The sequence below is a fragment of the Cyanistes caeruleus genome, chromosome 3 (genome assembly GCF_971803275.1).
Source record: "Cyanistes caeruleus chromosome 3, bCyaCae1.hap1.1, whole genome shotgun sequence".
In the NCBI taxonomy this organism is placed as follows: domain Eukaryota; kingdom Metazoa; phylum Chordata; class Aves; order Passeriformes; family Paridae; genus Cyanistes; species Cyanistes caeruleus.
Window position 1 is genome coordinate 82,869,688 of NC_141703.1, and position 17,942 is coordinate 82,887,629.

The following is a 17,942-nucleotide window of genomic DNA, read 5'->3' on the forward strand; positions in this document are numbered from 1 at the left end:
CTGTTCAGGGAAATGTATTTTCTAGTTGTGTTTTAGTTAATGTGCTCCCTTCAGGCGATGAAGGAAATTGCTTCAGCTTGCTCTGCAGTATGGCGTCCCTACATGTCTCACATTGAGGCAGGGAATTAAGTGCTGTATGCTCCTTTCTTCCCTCCTAGGTAAGTGAATAATGTGTGTTTATTTGGTTCTCTGCCCTCTTTACTTGCAAAATACCATTAAAGGAAGGGATGACAATTTGTTTTTAGCTCGATTTTGTACTTAAAAAACCAGTGTGGACTGAATGGGAGTGATTTAAGGGCTTCCATAAATGCAATACCATTGCCTGCATGGGGCATGTGCTAGTTCCAGGACCTAACCTCACAGACAGGCCTAGTTCTTGAAATATTCATAGTCTTTCAGTTAAATCCACAGAAAAAAAAATCTGGGCATGCTACTGTGCCCATGAGGAAGTCAATGACATCAGAGCTTTATTTTGTGCTATTTCTGGAAGGGCATTAGATTGCAATTGGGCTTCTGAATTCTCAGATGGATCAAGATCAAGAACTTATTAAAACTGAGGAATGTTAATATCATCTTTTCTGTAGTACTTATATATGTATAAAGCATGTCACCATTCATTGCAAGATTTATCCTTTCAATTTCTAGTTCCATTGTGACTATGTCATGCTGTAGAATAGGAACATCACTCCTCTTATTCCTTTTTATGGGTAATTAATTCATGATGGTAAAGAAGGATTTACACAAAATGGAAAAGGCTAGCTGTAAAGAAAGAATCATTCTGTCCAGTGGACTGGGTTTAAGTATTTTTTTCTTGTTCATGTGGGGATAGACCATAGAAGAGCAAAATTTTTAACCAGAGATTTTCAACAAAGCCGTTAGATAGTGTATCAGATCTCAAGGGCTTTTTGTTTGCTGGTTGAGATTTTTTTCTTCATTTTTTCACCAGGAAAAGAACATATTTTCCTTTTTGAAAACTGTTTAACAAGTGGTAGAGGAAGCAGTAAAGAAAGTACTATGCATATAGAATAATTTCACATTTCTGAAATAGAATCATTTCTGAGGCTTGGAGCAGGGTGAAATGTTTAGACACACTATGCAGCATTGTTCTACTATATTAATGTATGTCGCTGCAATGCTGGCTCCATTAACACTTCCTACTTACTATAACCTTGATGAAAGTGTGTTAAAATCATGAAAATGGTTTCCTTTTAAAATTAGAAGATGCAGCATTGAAATCAACATTTTTTTCATTAATTATTGTAATATTATTTAATACTTTAAGAATAGAATAGAAATATTTGTAGGCAGGACTCTTATTTCTTTAGGTATATTTGCTTTTACGTTGCTACCAGTCTGTGGATGTTTTTAAGTAGTACACAGAAACATCCAAATCAAAGCTTGTTAAAACTAGTAATGACAGTTATTTTTCTGAGGTTTTGTGACCCCCAGTTACTTCTGTGAGTGGAAATAATGTAACAGTGAACACTTTTTCCAGTTCCACTCTGCAATGCTGTGCAACAAATGTATAAAGAAAAAAATCTAAAAAAAATTAGATGAGCTATTAGAAAGAAATTATTCATGGTGAGGGTGGTGAGACACTGGCATAGGTTGCCCAGAGAAGTTATGGATTCCCCATTTCTGAAATGTTCCAAGGCCAGGTGGGATGGGGCCTTGAGCAACCTGTTCTAATGAAAGGTGTCCCTGCCCATGTCAGGTGTCCCTGTCCCCATGGAATGGGATGATTTAAGGTCATTTCCAACCCAAGCCATTCTGTGACTGTTTGAAAACACAACTCTACATGATCTAAAGTCATAAGGGATAGGTGTGGAGATGGACACTTTGTGTCAAAATACGATGCTGGGGCACTACTCCTTATTTGGGATGTGGGTGACATGCACTGGGCACACCAATTCCATAACTGACTTCCTACTGATGTGCTTGGATGTGCCCAGAGTCAATGCAATTTCACTGACATTTAGGCACTGTACCTACTTACTGAGCTACAACAAAGGAGAACCAACAGGAGAGAAAGAGTAGAAATCTCTCCATAACAGACAAGGTGTTGAAGATCCCCTATGGTGAAATAGATTGGAAGGAACATGCACTGAAGGCTGGCATATAAAATCACACCACCTCGAGCTTGGGAGTCTGATACTTTTGCCTTACTATAATAATACAAGAACTGTCCCAGTTCTTGTGCTTAACCTTAGGCAATGCTGATGACCAGAAGTCAGTACAGTGTGGCCTTTCACTTGCTCTCAAAGCAGTCATCTCTGAGCCTCTCTGCTGTGTCTTTTCTTCCCCCCTAGCTCATCTGAGCAGTCACTGGTGGTTCCCCTGCCCTTATAGTTATTGTCCAGCCTCAACTCAATGCCTAGAAAAAACCCTGCTTTGGCACCTCAGTGCTTCTCTCCTCTCTATGACTCCTACACAAGACATGGGGGCTCTCAGCACATCCTTTGATCTACCCAGCTGTGTCTTTCAGGAGGAACTGTAGAGTGGGGAACACACAGGGCTGCCCTAGGGAAAAGGGTAGGTATATATCTAAGAGCAGCTGGCACTCCACAGGAACCATGCTAATTTGCCTGCCTCAGTGTCATGGCTTCTTTGGTGAATGTGACCTGATTTGAAATTATGCTATCTTGCGCTTTGGTGATGTTGAAGGGGCTTGGTTTTAGGAGTCATGCAGTCCTACAGGAACTGACAAAGTGATTTTACACCTTCTTATCCAGAGTTGGATAAAATTCAATCCATTACAATTTATTTTCAGTAAATCATGTTATATTCTATGAAGAAAATTTTGTTTCAAAATAAAGGAGGAACATCTCATGTTTTCGTTCCTCTGCTAGGTTCAAGGTCTCTTGCTGAATCTACTCTTCTGTCTACATGGTAATCATCAGTATCTCATGAGGGACAGCTACCCTTTTAATGTTGAGGAAATGTAGTGCATTGTGGGATCTCTCAAGGGAATTTCAGTGTTTTGATTATTTTAATCAAAGGCAACAATTTTTTCCCCCATCTCTAGAAATCACAGGCTATTTCATAGGGTAGTTGGATTTAGAAAGGACCTTTAAATGTCATCTAGTTCCACTCCCCCGCCATGGGCAGTGACACCTTCTACTAGAGCAGGCTGCTAAGACCCCCACCCAGCCTGGCCTTGAACATTTCCAGGGATGGAACAGCTACATCAATCTGTGAAACCTGTGCCAGTGCCTCATTCTCTCAGAATTTCTAATAGCTAAACTAACTCTGACCTCTTTCAGTTTAAAGCTGCTCCCTCTTGTCCTATCAATACATGCCCCTGACAATAGTCCCTCTCCAGCTACCCTGTAAGCCCCTTTTAAGTACTTGAAGTTTCCTTGAATCCTTCTCTAAGCACAGCAGATCCTCAGACTTCTTGTGATCCTTCTCCTAAAGATACTGTTTTTCACTTGAATGAGTTTTTTAGAGATTGGGGCGTGTATCAAGTTTGCAACAGCATTTGGCTCTTTAGTAAATAAGGTGCTGCAAATCTGGTTAATTGTCTTTCTCTCTTGCTGAGGAAAAACCAGCATCAGAAGAAATTGTTCTGTTGGTATTGGTTCATTCAATGCTACTGGTATAAAGTGGGTGACTTTATCTCATATTCAAGAACCATGTTCAAGGCATGTATTACTCTAGCTGGAGAAAATGAATTCATATAAAGCTGTTGGAGTGGATGGTTCAGAGATAGATAAATACAGCTTCTGTATTGCTATATCAGTCAGTTAATATATTTTTTAATTCATCTTTGTCCTCAGCTGATTAATCTAGAGACAGGCAGTGAAAATTAACTTCCCGTTATACTGCATTTGAACTCATTTACAGCTTTCAGATTTGTTTAGTGACCTTAGATCAAGGACTTCATAAACTTTTGAACGGAGCAAATAAGCAGTCACAACAGAACATTTGAAATGCCTGTGTGAAAAGTAACATGGGGTAGCATGTAAAATAGGGGACTAAAAATAATTTTCCACTCATTTCCTATGAATGAGAGTATGATTGTCCTGTTCTTCCCTATCTTCATTAATATAGAGTGCTAATGATAGCTGCATAGTTGGAAACAGTGAATAAATACAGTTTGTCTAAAATTGTGGCATCCTCCAGTGATTTAGAAACTGCCATTATTCTCGTAACCTCAAATATGTAGTGTTCAGCTTTGATTCAGATGAACACTTGATGGGAACTGTATTAAACAATTGTAAGATGCTAATATTTGCAAAATTACAATTCTCTGTTTTATTAAATACTTCAGAATATGTCCTTGTTGATCTTGTATTGTCTGCAAAATGCAGAGAATTACCTAGAGGGAAGATAATCTCCACAGAAGTCTTTCAGAGACAGATGATAACTTTCAGGTAAGATATTCAAACACTGCAGTAATAGTGCATGGAAATCCATGGAAAGGTCTTGGCTTGACCATACTCTGCATCAGGCTCTCACTTCTGATAGGGCAGAAAAGAGGGAAAACAGAAGAATCCAGTTTAACTGAAAAGTAAAAGGCCCTGTGCAATCTGTAGAAAAGCGTTTGGGTAACATGTTCCTTAGCAATTATTTTCTCTTTGTCATTTAATTAGCTGTAAACAAATAAACATTTTTTTTTTCTCACTAACTGCATGTACATACTTGGCAAAATTTGCCTTACTTGAGTCTTGATGGAAATGTATAAGTGCAGAATTCAGTCATGGATTCCAGACCTTTTTGGAATGAAAAAAATAAAATTGTGTCCTGAGTCAGAGAACATGGGATATTTCATTTGACAAATGTTGCTTCCTGCCTGTTTTATAATTGCAATAGTGGTGGACCAAATTTTTCCTTTCCCAGGCAGTGGGAGAGGCTCTTCGTGAGAGCAGTGGCACACAGGCTTTAGAGCTGCACATCACACAAGAACTGCTCAGAGTCAAGCAGAGCTGCTTTTGTGAGGCAGGGCTCAGGACAGACTGAAATTGAAGCAGGGAGGTGTAAATGAGGTCTGGAATGGAGATTCGTCTCCACTGTTCTCCACAGAGGAGAGCTCAGCTAAGTTCTTGTATATTTTGGTCATGTAAAGGTATTTTGTTCATACTTTTATGCAACTCTGAAGAAGCCTCTGATGCCTGTACACTAAGTGGTGAACAATTGGTAGATCAGCAGAAGATCAGATGCTTAGGAACAGGCTTTGAGATGTGGTCAATTGTATGCATGCTCACTTATATCACATGTATTTTGATTATATATACTATATGCTATATGCAAGTTAACAACTAGTCTATGGACTTTCTTAAAATAGCTGAAAATAAAAAATTCTTATTTAAGAAATTTAACATATTATATGCTATATACTACACGTATATCAATGTATAATTATGCATATTTCACTGATATGAGCTCTTACATATAACACTTTCATCTCTCAATACATAGAAAGAGAAATGTGAAAGGGGATATCTGCTATTCTCTCTGGCTCTGCACTGAGGCACATTAAGAGTGTTCTCCCAGACAGCTACAGTAGTTCAGTTGTAAATATATGTAGGAATGTACAAGCTGGTCAGACCAAAGCTTCATCTGACTCAGAATTCTGTCACTGAATTGGCTCCTGGCACATGTCTGGGACAAGTCATGTGACTTGCAGAAAATGCCATGTATATGCAAGACATGCATCAATTATCCTCCTTTTGATGTTTGCTCCCTGCTCCTGTCCATTAGTTTTTTGAACACTGCAGCCTTGACTGACATCAGCTGAAGGGCACCATGTTATTTTCAATAAAGTAGTCAACACTAAAGAGTCTAATCCTTTTAAACTGCTCCAGTTCCACTCCCAAACCAAACCTGCTCATTTGGAATCATAGAATGATTTGGGTTGGAAGGGACCCTTACAGGCCATTTAGTCCAAACCCCCTGACATGGGCACGGACATCTTCAACCAGATCAGGTTGCACAGAGCCCCATCCAGCCTGACCATATCTTTCAGCATGTCTCAAGATGTTCTCCAAATATTAAAGAGAAATCCTGAGAAACTTCTGACCTCAATGTCTGGCATTTCCTGAAAATAACTGGTGTCTGGGGAATACAGGGTTCCAATCCTGGCTTGTAATGTGCTATGGTAACATTTGCCATTTATACGTGGGAGCAGGAGCCTGCACTTAATACTACATCAGGAGTAGATTCTCAAAATCAGCACAAGAACACTTAGAAGTCAAAATAAGCAATGTGACAAACAAGAAATGTTCTAGCTCAGGCAGTTTGGTGATGAATGCTGAATAAACAGGAACTAACAAACTAATTTTGAAGGTAGGTAAGCACACAGAGGGTAACACAGTTTTGCAGCATTTAGCTTTAAATGTTACCCTGGTGTAAGTCTTAAGACCATCCAGGCAGAAAAAAACCCATCTAACTATTGTGTGACAATTGTTCCTTCCTCTGAGATACCACTTTTAATAAGAATCATAGAAGTTTTTCAAATAGGTCTGGACAAGGAAACTCACACAATGCCAAAATCAAGAGATAGCAAGGAGATTGAAAGGTATTATAAGAAAGCTATAGTATATTAAACTTTGGCAAGTTTCCTAGAAACATAATTCATAGTATCACCAAAGGGAAAGAATAGTATTAACTTGTCCATTTTATATAAATCCCTAAGTTTGGAACAAACCCCACACCTCTTTTATCAAGTTTAATTTATATTGTAAGATGAAATAAAAATTTTATGTTCTGTATGGAAGTAGAAAAGGTCCTTAGTGAATGATCTTAAATTATCTCCTATTCGAATGAGTTAATTTTACTGAGAGAGTTCTATCAAACCTTTAATTAGGCTTAAATTGTACATCTAAAAAGTTGGCAATTTGACAGTGACCTCCTTAAAACACATTGATCCAAGTCAATGGAACAAGGAATGAAATGTTAAAAATGAAAAGCTTTTTCATTTTAGTCATGGGATTTTAGGTTTAGTGTGAAAGGTTGGGGCAAGCAACGACTATTAAAAAGAGGATGTTTTCATTTTTCCCCCTCTCAAAGAAGTTTCTAATGATAGAGGTTCAATTAGTCAATCTTTGTAGAGCACTTCAAAAAAAGTAAAGTTCTCTTTTGTATTTGGTCTGATTCTGAACAAATTTGACAATGGACTTTTCATTGACTTCTATGAGAGATGAACTACACAGCTAAACTCAAGCTTCCTGAACTGCTATGGAAGAGATTTTGATAAGCTTAAAGCTGTGAAGTAGATTTTCAAACACACTGATGTCTTAATTTCTCTTTTGGTTCATAATGAACCCTCAGTCTTTCAGAAATGTGACTTTTCAGTTTAAAGTCTCCCATTTCTGTCAAAATTGCCTTTCTTAGTTATTGATGTATATCTTTGGAGGAGTTGGACTCCATGATCCTTATGGGTCCCTTCCAACTCAGGACATTCCATGAATCTGTTGTGATATCTGTATGCACCTACATTAAAACATCCCTACCCAAAAGCTCTGAAGCAGTCTTTGTTTACACATCATTCTCAGTGTGACTGAACACCCTGTGCCTCCTCCTGATGTCATAACCGGTGATTTTATAGTTTCTTTAAAATGTGAGGAAAACATAGACATCTCGATTTCTGCAGAACCCCTTAAAGGTTGATGAAAGCTGCCATTTGAGATCTACTGGACAAGACAATGTGTAGCCAACTTGGGTGGCTTTTTTCCCCACACTACTGTAAAAATATGTTATGTTTGAGGTAAATATCCAATATAATCTGATCAATACAGTTCCATTTACTAGTCACAATTTGAATTTCATCGCAGAGAGCATGAATGCATGTTTGAAAAGTTATTTTGTTTTTTTTTTTCTGTAAAACCTTGTAGACATTACTTGGATTTATGTTATTGAATTCCTTATTAAACTGAATTTCATTTTCCCTTTTCTTCCTTCCTTCAAATTCACAGAATGCTCACAAACCAAACTTTCCATCTTATCCCAGTCATTTTGATTGCTCTATTTCAGTGTTGCAGAAGATACTCAAAATTCCAAGATGTGTTCAGTTTGAGGTTTTTTTTGTAAAATATATTACAGTAGTTTTTTAAAAAAGTATCCATAGAATATGGGGTGACATTAATTTTGTTCTTGATCTTCACTTCAGGTTTGCCTACTGTATTTATAAAAATAGAGCATAAAATAGAAATTTCTTAAATCAGAATTTTATATTTTCAGTTATTTTAAGAAAGCACATAGACCAGTTGTTAACATTGCTTGCTTGTTAATCTGGAATGACATAATTACAAATCCATGAGAAAACAGTGGGGAATTACTAATACTTAAATTGGAATTTCAGGCCCTGATGACTTGGTAGCAATAACTTGCTTTAGTCTTTTAGCAATTGTTTGAAGTTTATTTTAAATTTTTAATAAATATTTATGCTACTTTAAAATTCCTATTGAAAAGTTTGAATCTGTAAGACTCTTTGGGGAGCTGAGATGGTGGTCTTTATTTCCAGTGCCCAGAAGCATCATCCTACTGGAATGGGGTTGATATCCTGTGACCAGCCCTTTCCACTACCCAGTGCACACTGGAGAAACTGAAATACTTTCAAGAGACTGAAAGTGTTTCAGTTTTCAGACTGATTAATTGGAGAGACTGAATTATACAGTGAGTGAAGGACCTTGGAAGTCTGGAGCTCATGTATCTCTTTCCATCTTCCCTTCTTGGCCATGACACAGAGCAGCTAGAGACCAGCCACAGGGCCACTGGTAGACACCTGAATGGAAACAGTCTTTCTCCTCTCTCATTCATTTATGTTATTTCTTCCTTTTTCTTTTATTCTGATGCAGCCTCAGATAAACTGGGCTACTGATGGGTTGACAGTAACATTTCACAGCACGTGGTCAGGGAAAAACAAAGTATTTTTAAGGCTCAGGGTAAACTAAAGAGGCAACAGGGATGAACCTATCCACAGAAAATATTAAACAAGTTAAGTTCTGTACAGATGGTGTCCACCATAGGTGTTAGTCATAGGCCCAGTTCCCAAATCACCTGGACTGGTTTACCAGTACCAAGTTAATAATGTGTTATCTTAAGAGCAATAGCCTGCTGAGATAAGCAAATGTAACCTGTAGTATTTACATTTGCAGTCCTGAATTTCCCACTAAAATGGTTGTAGTACACTGTAGAAATGTGGATGTGCTTACTGTGCAGATTTCCATAAAATTACTTCCGTGCTCAGTTTGAATACTGTGTAAATTGACTGAAGGCATCAGGTGGGACCAAAAACTACATTAACATTTTCTTCCTTAAAATGCAACAAATAGGTTTCGATATTGCGCTTAGAAGTTAACTTCTCTTTGGGGGCAAAGTAACATGGAATGGATCTTTTGTTTCCAAATGTCCTTCAACTTGCTAATTTCCAGGGCCTCGCCACTGTTCACTGTGATTCATTGCAGCGGCAAATAACGAATGTCACTAAAATAGTGAGATCGCCTGAGCTATTTCAGAAATTAATGGACTGACTGTGATATACTGGAGCCTCTTTCCTGCATCTATAATTGGAGTGCCAATTTATTTCCAATCATTTCAAGCACTTGTAATTATAGTGCATCATTGTTGCCTGCTTAACATTCATATGGGACACTGCCACAATAATGCTGGCAGCAGGCCACATATTTTACTACTGAAATGAATGGTAAAAATGAGTGGCAATATACAAAGCAGCAGAACTTTAAATTTTGTTTAAAGGTTTTGTTCTGGCTAAACAAGTAATCCCAGTCATGGTAGAATGGTACAGAATGAACTCACCCTCATATAATTTAAATAAAAATATTTTCTATGTGGACTAGAAATCAGTCAGGTAGGAAAAAAATTCTAATGTTTTAAATAAAAATTTCATAGTCTGTAGCATCCAAAAAATTATTCACATTTCAGCTGGAGAAACAAATCAAATTATTTTCCAGGAAAAAGAAAATGCAGCAAGATTTTTTACATTATTTATAGCAGTAAAATAAGAAATTATGAGGGCTGGAGCTGACCTAATGAAGTCTGTGGTCCTGAAGACCTCAAAGCAGTGTCACCTAGGGCAGATTTCTCAGGGCTATGTCTAGTGAGGTCCATGGCCTTGAAGGTTATAAAGTAGGGTCCGACAGATCAGATTTCTCAAAGCTGTGTCTAGTCTTCCCACATGAATACTCCATAACTTCTTTGGACAACCAGTTCCAGAGTTTGACAACCTGCAGAATAAAACTTATTTTTCTTGTGTTGAAACAGGATTTTCTGTAGTTCAGTTGGTGTCTGTTGCCTTTTGCCAGTTTGTTGGACGAAACTTAGAGGAGCACAGCTCCATCTTTACAGCTTCATAATGAACAGTGAAAAGATTCACAAGCAGGTGTATCTGAACAATAAAGCTGATCAACTCCAAAGTTTCTACCCATGTCACCAATACTACAGATAATCCCTAGAGTTTCCTAGCTTCAGTGCAGAGCAAATGTAGAGTAATAGTTGCCAGCTGGAGAAATCCTGGTGTGGGAAAGAACTTGATTTACTCTGGGACCTGCACTCCACAGACACTCCAGATGCAAGCAGAGGCCAAGTCTGTTTCCTGGGCACACAGAACAAAGTAAAAACAGGTGTCACCAGTAGCAATTAAGCAGCTGGTCACTAGCAGTGCATTCTTACTCATATGCTTTTTCCATCTTGGTAGGCTTTTCCTGTGTCATTAGACCTTCCCTGAATCTGGTCTGATCTTAAGTTTTCCAGATTTAAGAATAAGAGATAAAACATCTATTTAAAAAAATCCCAGCAAAAATCACCTTGCTCAAGACTGCAGCATGAAATTATTGAGAAAGGATGTTCATGGAGTTAGGATGCAAATTAGAATTCAGTTGCTGTGTCAGAGCAGTGAAGGAATTCCCTACCTGAGATCATTGTAAAGTTTGAGAAAAACATCACCATTATCCAGAAAGGTCACCAGAAGAAGCCAATTAGAATTCTGGAAGGAATAAATCTTTAATAATGCCCTCCTTGGAAAGGTCAAATAGAAGTCTGTATTGGTCTCTTATTCCCCAGAAGGCATTGGCCGTATTTTACTTGATGCAAATTGTTATAACTCTGCAAAAGTTACTGAGAAATTGATCTCTGTGTCAGCTAAGGACAAACACCATTTTGCCAAACACAGACATGCCTTGGCTGCATCAAAATCAAAATAATTGTATTCTAAAGTAACTGGATTGTCTTCCACATATGCCACATGAACTACTGTGCAATAATGAAGTTCTGCAGTATAAAAATGCTGTTTCAAAGAGGATGAAATTTAATTCATGGAATACTTTTTGTGTGCCCTCATGTGCTGCTTGATATAAGGTATAAAATGCTCAAGTTCTCCAAATGAAACTGTTTTTCACTATGCCTATGACATCGAGAGCAACTTTAAAAACCACAGGACAGTTTTAGTGCTTCCCTTAAAATATGTGAGCATGCAGTGAGAACATTCTGTTGTGCCCAAAGCCAGAATATCCTGTTTTAGCCTGCAGGGAACCAGCTGGAGGAGATGAGAAAATCAGTGACATGGGTGATTCCTTCAGGGGCAAAGACCAATCACTCTAGAAGGCTTTTGGTTGCTGAAGATAAGAAAAATGACAGTGTAAAATATAAAGCTGGAAAAGATGTTGATGAGAAGATGGTGAGCAACGTGTGATGAGTAAGAGAGATGACTTGGCAACCATTAGAAAGATGATACAATAAAAAAATCTCTGTTGAAATAAATATTAGGGCAGAAGTTCATAAAATGCAGATGAAGCAAAGAAGAAACAAAGATGACCATTTTCAAAAAATAAAGACCCATTTAAGGAGAGCACTTAAATTAACTAACCAGACAAAGACCAAATACATACATTCTTGTATGTATTCCAGAAATGTAAGAATAAAAAGGTGAATCAGATTCTGTTTTATTAAAATAAAATATTAATCTCCTTGGTTCATATGGTAGTTAGTGAGATACTGAATTTGCAAGATACAAATAATATAGGAAAGAAAAAGCAAGTTGTACTGATGAAAGAACATCACTGTACATTAAAAAAAAACAAGGTTTCAGGAAGAATATGGTAAAATTGGCAGTTGGACATAATCACACGTGAAAGGTACAAACAATGGTTTTGTTTTGATCAGAGGTAGACATTTACCCTTAGCACACTCAGTATCGTCCCTCTAGCCTGTCTTGTGCAAGTGGGATGGTATGAGGATGCAGACTTGGGAACAGATTGAGACTTAGGCTTAAAGACAAATAAAGGAGGAGACAACTCAGAGATAGTTGATGACTCCTGGCCAAAAACGGGAATAGCAGCTATGCCACTGGGGTATTCACATACCATCAGTATCACATAGCATCAGTACCATAATGAGGGCATGAGAGAGAGTTCAAGGTCTTGGTGCAAGTAGATGGCAGAGAGGACAGAGCAACCAGCAGAGTGCAGTCCCATCTGCCAATAATCAAATACAAGAAAATAAACTGTATGCTTAAAAATGTCTCATGATGCGGGCAACTAATGTATCCTGGGGAGGAGGCTGCTGCTATTTTTTGGATGGTGATCCCAGGTCACATATATGAGTACCTATACAAAGACACGGTGAATTAGTAGCTAAGAATGGGGTGATAAACCATAATATAAATTAAATGACCTTGTAATGCAACTCAGAAAAGAATATTCACTAATCAAGCATATAATTACTGAGGTTTTATGCTTATTACATGGTCAGTCAGTTAATGGTTATGTAGCGGCAAAAACAAGAAGCATTTTATCAAAACCTATCTGAAATATGCAAATGATACTAAAGCAGATAAAACCTTTACACAGTGGGAGTTTTGTCTGTTTGTTTGGCCAGCTGTTTATCAACAATTGTATTCACATGCTGACCTAGGGAATTAAAGAATGGCTGGTATGGCATGAAAGCAAAAGAAAGCCTCCTTTGGAGATTTGCTGTAAAAATGAGTTTCTCTCAAAAATATTTTTGAGTTTCTTCTGATGAAGTTATAAAAAAATCAAATGTGTTTTTTAATTAGGAAAAAATGTCAGAGATCAGAGGTAGCCATTTTCCAGGGATGTTCGCAGCTCTTCCGAAATGTGCTGCAAAGGCAGCATATAAGCTGATACAAACACATAAATTATTATCAGTGTATAAGTCAGCTGCATCATATACTTGGGACTAGGATGCACTGCTACACTGCCTAAACATGCATAACTAACATCATTTTCCTCTTCCACCCCTAGCCTCAGGTCTGAGAAACATGAGTAGGTAACATATAGATCCCTACTATTTCTTACCAGCTTTGAAGACTGCAATGCTTGTATTTTCATCATTCCTTTCCCCCCTATCCCCACTTCCCAAAATCACAAGACCCAGAAAAATCCATTAGCAACTCTGAAATTGAAGACTTTCATGTGGTCAAGGGCTCCTAAAGTTTGGTACTTTAAAGAAAAAAATCCAAATACCCTAAGAGCTATTACACTGAAATGTGTTCATTCCAGCTGAGTAGACAGAGAAGTCCTATGAAGCCAACATACTCCAGGCAAAACTGGAGCAGTCATGCAACATTTGATCTCAGGAATAGCACCCTCTAAATAACTCACACCAACACACCATGTCACAGTGAGCAATATCTCCTGCTCAACTGTGTGTCCACACAAGCTATTTTCTCCTTAAATAGAGATCCTTTGACTATGAAATCAGATAACCTTTAATTAATTAAAGTGCAGCCTCAGGACACTGGCTATGTAAACAACTGTCTTATGGTCACAGGATCTGAACATTTCTTATATCTAAAATGTATTGCAACAAGAAAATTTATGTTTATCTCAAATACCTGGACTCTCTAGCTACCTATCTCCTAGTACAACAAATATGCTAAGGGTTGTTTTCTGGTGATAAGGACTACTGGCATGAACATAGTGTTAAAACCTTTCAGCTTCAATTGCATGATGCCTCCATCCAAACTGCCTATTGTGAGTGATCCCTGGTGCCTGCTAACTTCTGAACACTTCCCAGAAATTGCTCAGGTGGGGACTAACTGAGCTAGGGCCAAAAGTATGGCCAGGGATTGCTATAAAGCCTACCAGTAGAGCTGATTGAATTCCAGTCCCTGAGGATAATTTCTGGTGCTGTTTATAAGTCTATATGTGACATAAATGTAACTTATCTAAATAAATAACCTTTGGTTTGGACATGGAATCAATTTACTGTTGATTCTTTTCTGAAGCTGTGGTCTGATAGGGAAGCATGGAACAGGACAAGCTAGAGTTAAAAACAGCAGAAGATGCTAAAAAATAAAAAACTTGACTTTCTAAAAATTTGGGGGAAAAAATCCCCACATTTTTATTCAAACTCTGATAGTTTCTTTGTTTAAACAAAATAAATACAACAATCCCTTGAATTCTGTACACTTATGCAAAGCCTGCTAGAAATGGAGTAGAACAACAGTCTTGGCCTCCCGCATCTTATAAGGTAAAAAAATTTCAAATTATAATCGTAACATTTGCATATAACATTTACCATGCAATGCATTCTGACTAGATGCTGGGACATCCAAAGAGTATGACCCAAGCAATCTGAGCCTTTTATACTTCCTTATAACCCTCAATTGAGGATTGCTTAGAGTTCATCGTGTCACTGGGAACATTTTTTTCTGTTCCTCAGAAGTGATGCGCTACATGTTTATACAGCAAAATTACTACTGTCTTAAAGCATCTTAGTGCTTTCAAAGAGGATGCACTCAGTATCTTAATAACTGGACTAAATAAATGGATTGCCATTAAAATTGAGGTCTCCAAATGCATGTCAGTACACAACTCCTAAAGGAGTTAGACACTTAACTACTACTTTTTTGACTGGGAATGAAGAGCTAAAGTAACAGTTACAGACTGTAATCTGTTTCTGAGTATTGGAGAATCATCAGCTAACCATCAAACTGGCCAACTCGAGACAATGTGCATACCAGCAGTGGGGTGAAACAGCTCAAGGGAGCACTGTTACCTAAGTGGTGGTAAATCTTTTTTTCAATACTCATATATCTGATCACATGACACAAATGTCTTGCCTTGAAAGCTCATTTTTAATTGAACTTTTCATTATAGTGTTCTCTGAGGGCATAATATTGAGCATAAATAACTACTTATGGGCTCATTCTCAAGCTAGATATGTTTTAAATATAAAGACTTGTTGATATAAAGAGAAAAACACTTCAGTCACTGAGCATTCCCATTATTCATGTACAAAGTCAGTGTTTTGAATATCAGTCTCAGTTCCCATAGGACTGTGCAAATTCCAGCTTTCAACTCTTAGGATTTTTCCATAGAAAACTGAATTGTGTCATTTGGTGTTCAGCCCAGCAGCACCTGAGGAGTATACAAAGGCAGAAAAAGTAATTTAATGTACTGTGACTTATTTAATCTCTTCTAATGCTAACATGATAATTTATTTTATGTTCTTTCCAAGCCTGTTACATTTTCCTTAACATAAGTCGGAGGTGTATTTGTTAATGCTTCAGCAGTGCTTTTCTTACTGGTGCTTCAGAGGAGGTAAAAAAATTTAGATCCTTCTCATAGTATATTTGGAATATTTTGTCAGTTCCCCAGGTTGGTTGTCAGGAATAGGCCAGCAGTTGAAGTCACAGTTTTGCAGATATTTAGGTACTGAAAGGAGTAAGTGAGCACACAGTAAAATTTACACACGCGTCAAAATATATTAGGGTCCAGACTTACAAGCAGATGAAATAATTTGACAGCTGATGAGGACTGTGACAATCTCAAAATAGAATATTTTCAGGGAATGTCTAAGGTAGGTAATAGGAATAGCTGAAGGGAGAATATCTGAAAGAGGACCTCTGGGGTTTTTGATTTATTACACTCTTCTCTACACAGGGGTTAAGATACTTCTGAGATCTGAGGAACAAGTTTGGTCCCTTTTGTTCTATGCCCTTTTTGCTACCTTTACTTCTTTTACCTTTCAGTTCAAGTCAGCAAATAACTTTGGTACTGGTAAGGCCAACTGTTGCAAAAGACAATACCTACTGTACAAAAAGTACAGCCAAGGACATTAAATTTTTCAGGTTGAAAAGACCTCCAAGGTCATCAAGTCCAACCATTACCTCAGCACTATCATGTTGACCTCTAAACCATGACCCCAGTTGCCTTATCCATGTTTTGAAGCATGACCGCTTCTAGGGAATGATACCCCCAGTCTCATCTGCACCTTCTCTTAATGAAGACTCTGTCTTTGCTCCTCTTCTCAGTCTTGAGTAGAGCATGATGGATTATTCTGCCCACTGATCTCCACCAGAGCAGGCTGTTAACTGGCTCTAGCTGCACTAAAAGTTGGTGTGGCTCTGGCACAACTCCATGGAAACCAACATGTTGGTTCTTATCTGTGCCAGGTTTGGACTTGGGGTCCTTGGTACAGTTAGGCAGCCAGCCTCTCCTGATTGAGGGGGCTCCATCTCTTATTTTCTATTCTTTTTCATAGCTGCTAGATTTATTTGTTAATTATTATTTAAATTGTGAGGATTGTTTGAAATAGCTTGTTTTCCTTTTTTATAGCTCATTTAAGTTAAGCTTCTGGAAGCAGTATACAGGAACAATGATAAACATACTTTTACTGCAGTTTCTATAGAGGGTCCCTTTAATGGGCTCATAAATACAGTTGCTGGTTGTTTATTCTTTCATTAGCAGGATCTATGGTTTAACAAAAAAACCCAAAATATCCAGTGAATCTGTAAATATCTAGATTTCCTTTTATAATAGTTATAGAACACATAGATTCAGAATAATTCTGAGCCAATATTCCTCAAGTTTGAGCTCATAATGCCACAAGATATCTTGAATTTGGATGTCAGAATGGAAATGATATAGTTTTCTCCCTGCCTTACTGTGAATAAATCAGTTTGGAAGAGGGAAGCAGAAGAAATCAGGGAGAGGTTTGTTGGGCTGAGACCCAGATGATGGGTGAGATTTGATGCTCCATCGTATCTCTCTCTCCCTCTCTCTCTCTCTCTCTCTCTCTCTCTCTCTCTCTCTCTCTCTCTCTCTTTCTCTCTCCCTCCATCTACCTACCTATCTATTTATCTCTCTCTCTATATATATCTATCTCTCTGTCTATATTTATCATTTATGTTGCCACTTATCTTCCTTGTTTCTCTCTGTTCCATAATTTTAAAGGAGGATAACTCATGATTAATTTTCATGAATGTAAGTATTTATAATTAATATTAATGAGCACATTTCAAAAATATGACATTTCCTTGTAAGCAGGATGATACCTGCTGTGTGCACTTAAATGCCTTGTTAATGAGAGGTGGTGCCCATTTCACTTTGAAGGAAAGGTGATTTTATCCATTTCTGTGTGGATGAGAAGGGAACTTACTCTGAGACAGACATTAATACATTAAGCCTCAAGGCCACCCTGTAAAGCAAAAGCTTCTGAACTCCTTTACTCACTTTAAAGCTGAGTTCACAAATTGCTGTCCTTGAAGGTGAAAGGAAAGATAATAAAATTTGAAGAAAAGTGAAGTAAAGTTTGTCTGACTACTTCTTTAATTGAAGCTTTTGGTATGTGAGCACTTCCTGTCATCATTATGTATATGTGCCCAGTAGCACAAGATCTGCTGCCCTTCTGTGCCTGGAAATTCTCTAGCTATGAAAGAAAAAGTACATCACATTTTAGGATAATCACTGACTTTTTTATTTTTAGCTTCCACTGTTTCCTTTCTCCTTTGTGGCCTCCGGATTTCTGTGAAGATGGTCCTTGCATAACACATTAAAGCTTTGATATGAACTACTGCCACTCTTCCCAAGAGCCAGGTGTCTCATTTCTCTTCTGGGAATGAAAGCAAAGCTGTAGGCTGTCTTGTTGCATCATAGAATAGAACAGAATAATAGAATCATTAAGGCTGGAAAAGACCTCTGAGTTCATGGAGTTCAACTGTTAACCCAGCACTACTG

The 17,942-nt window shown here is 37.8% G+C and overlaps 1 long non-coding RNA gene across 1 annotated transcript in view; it reads left to right on the forward strand.

The window, feature by feature from the left end:
* Positions 1 to 17,942, forward strand: part of LOC147654288 (uncharacterized) — a 148,802-nt gene that overhangs the window by 98,008 nt on the left and 32,852 nt on the right. The window lies entirely within an intron of this gene.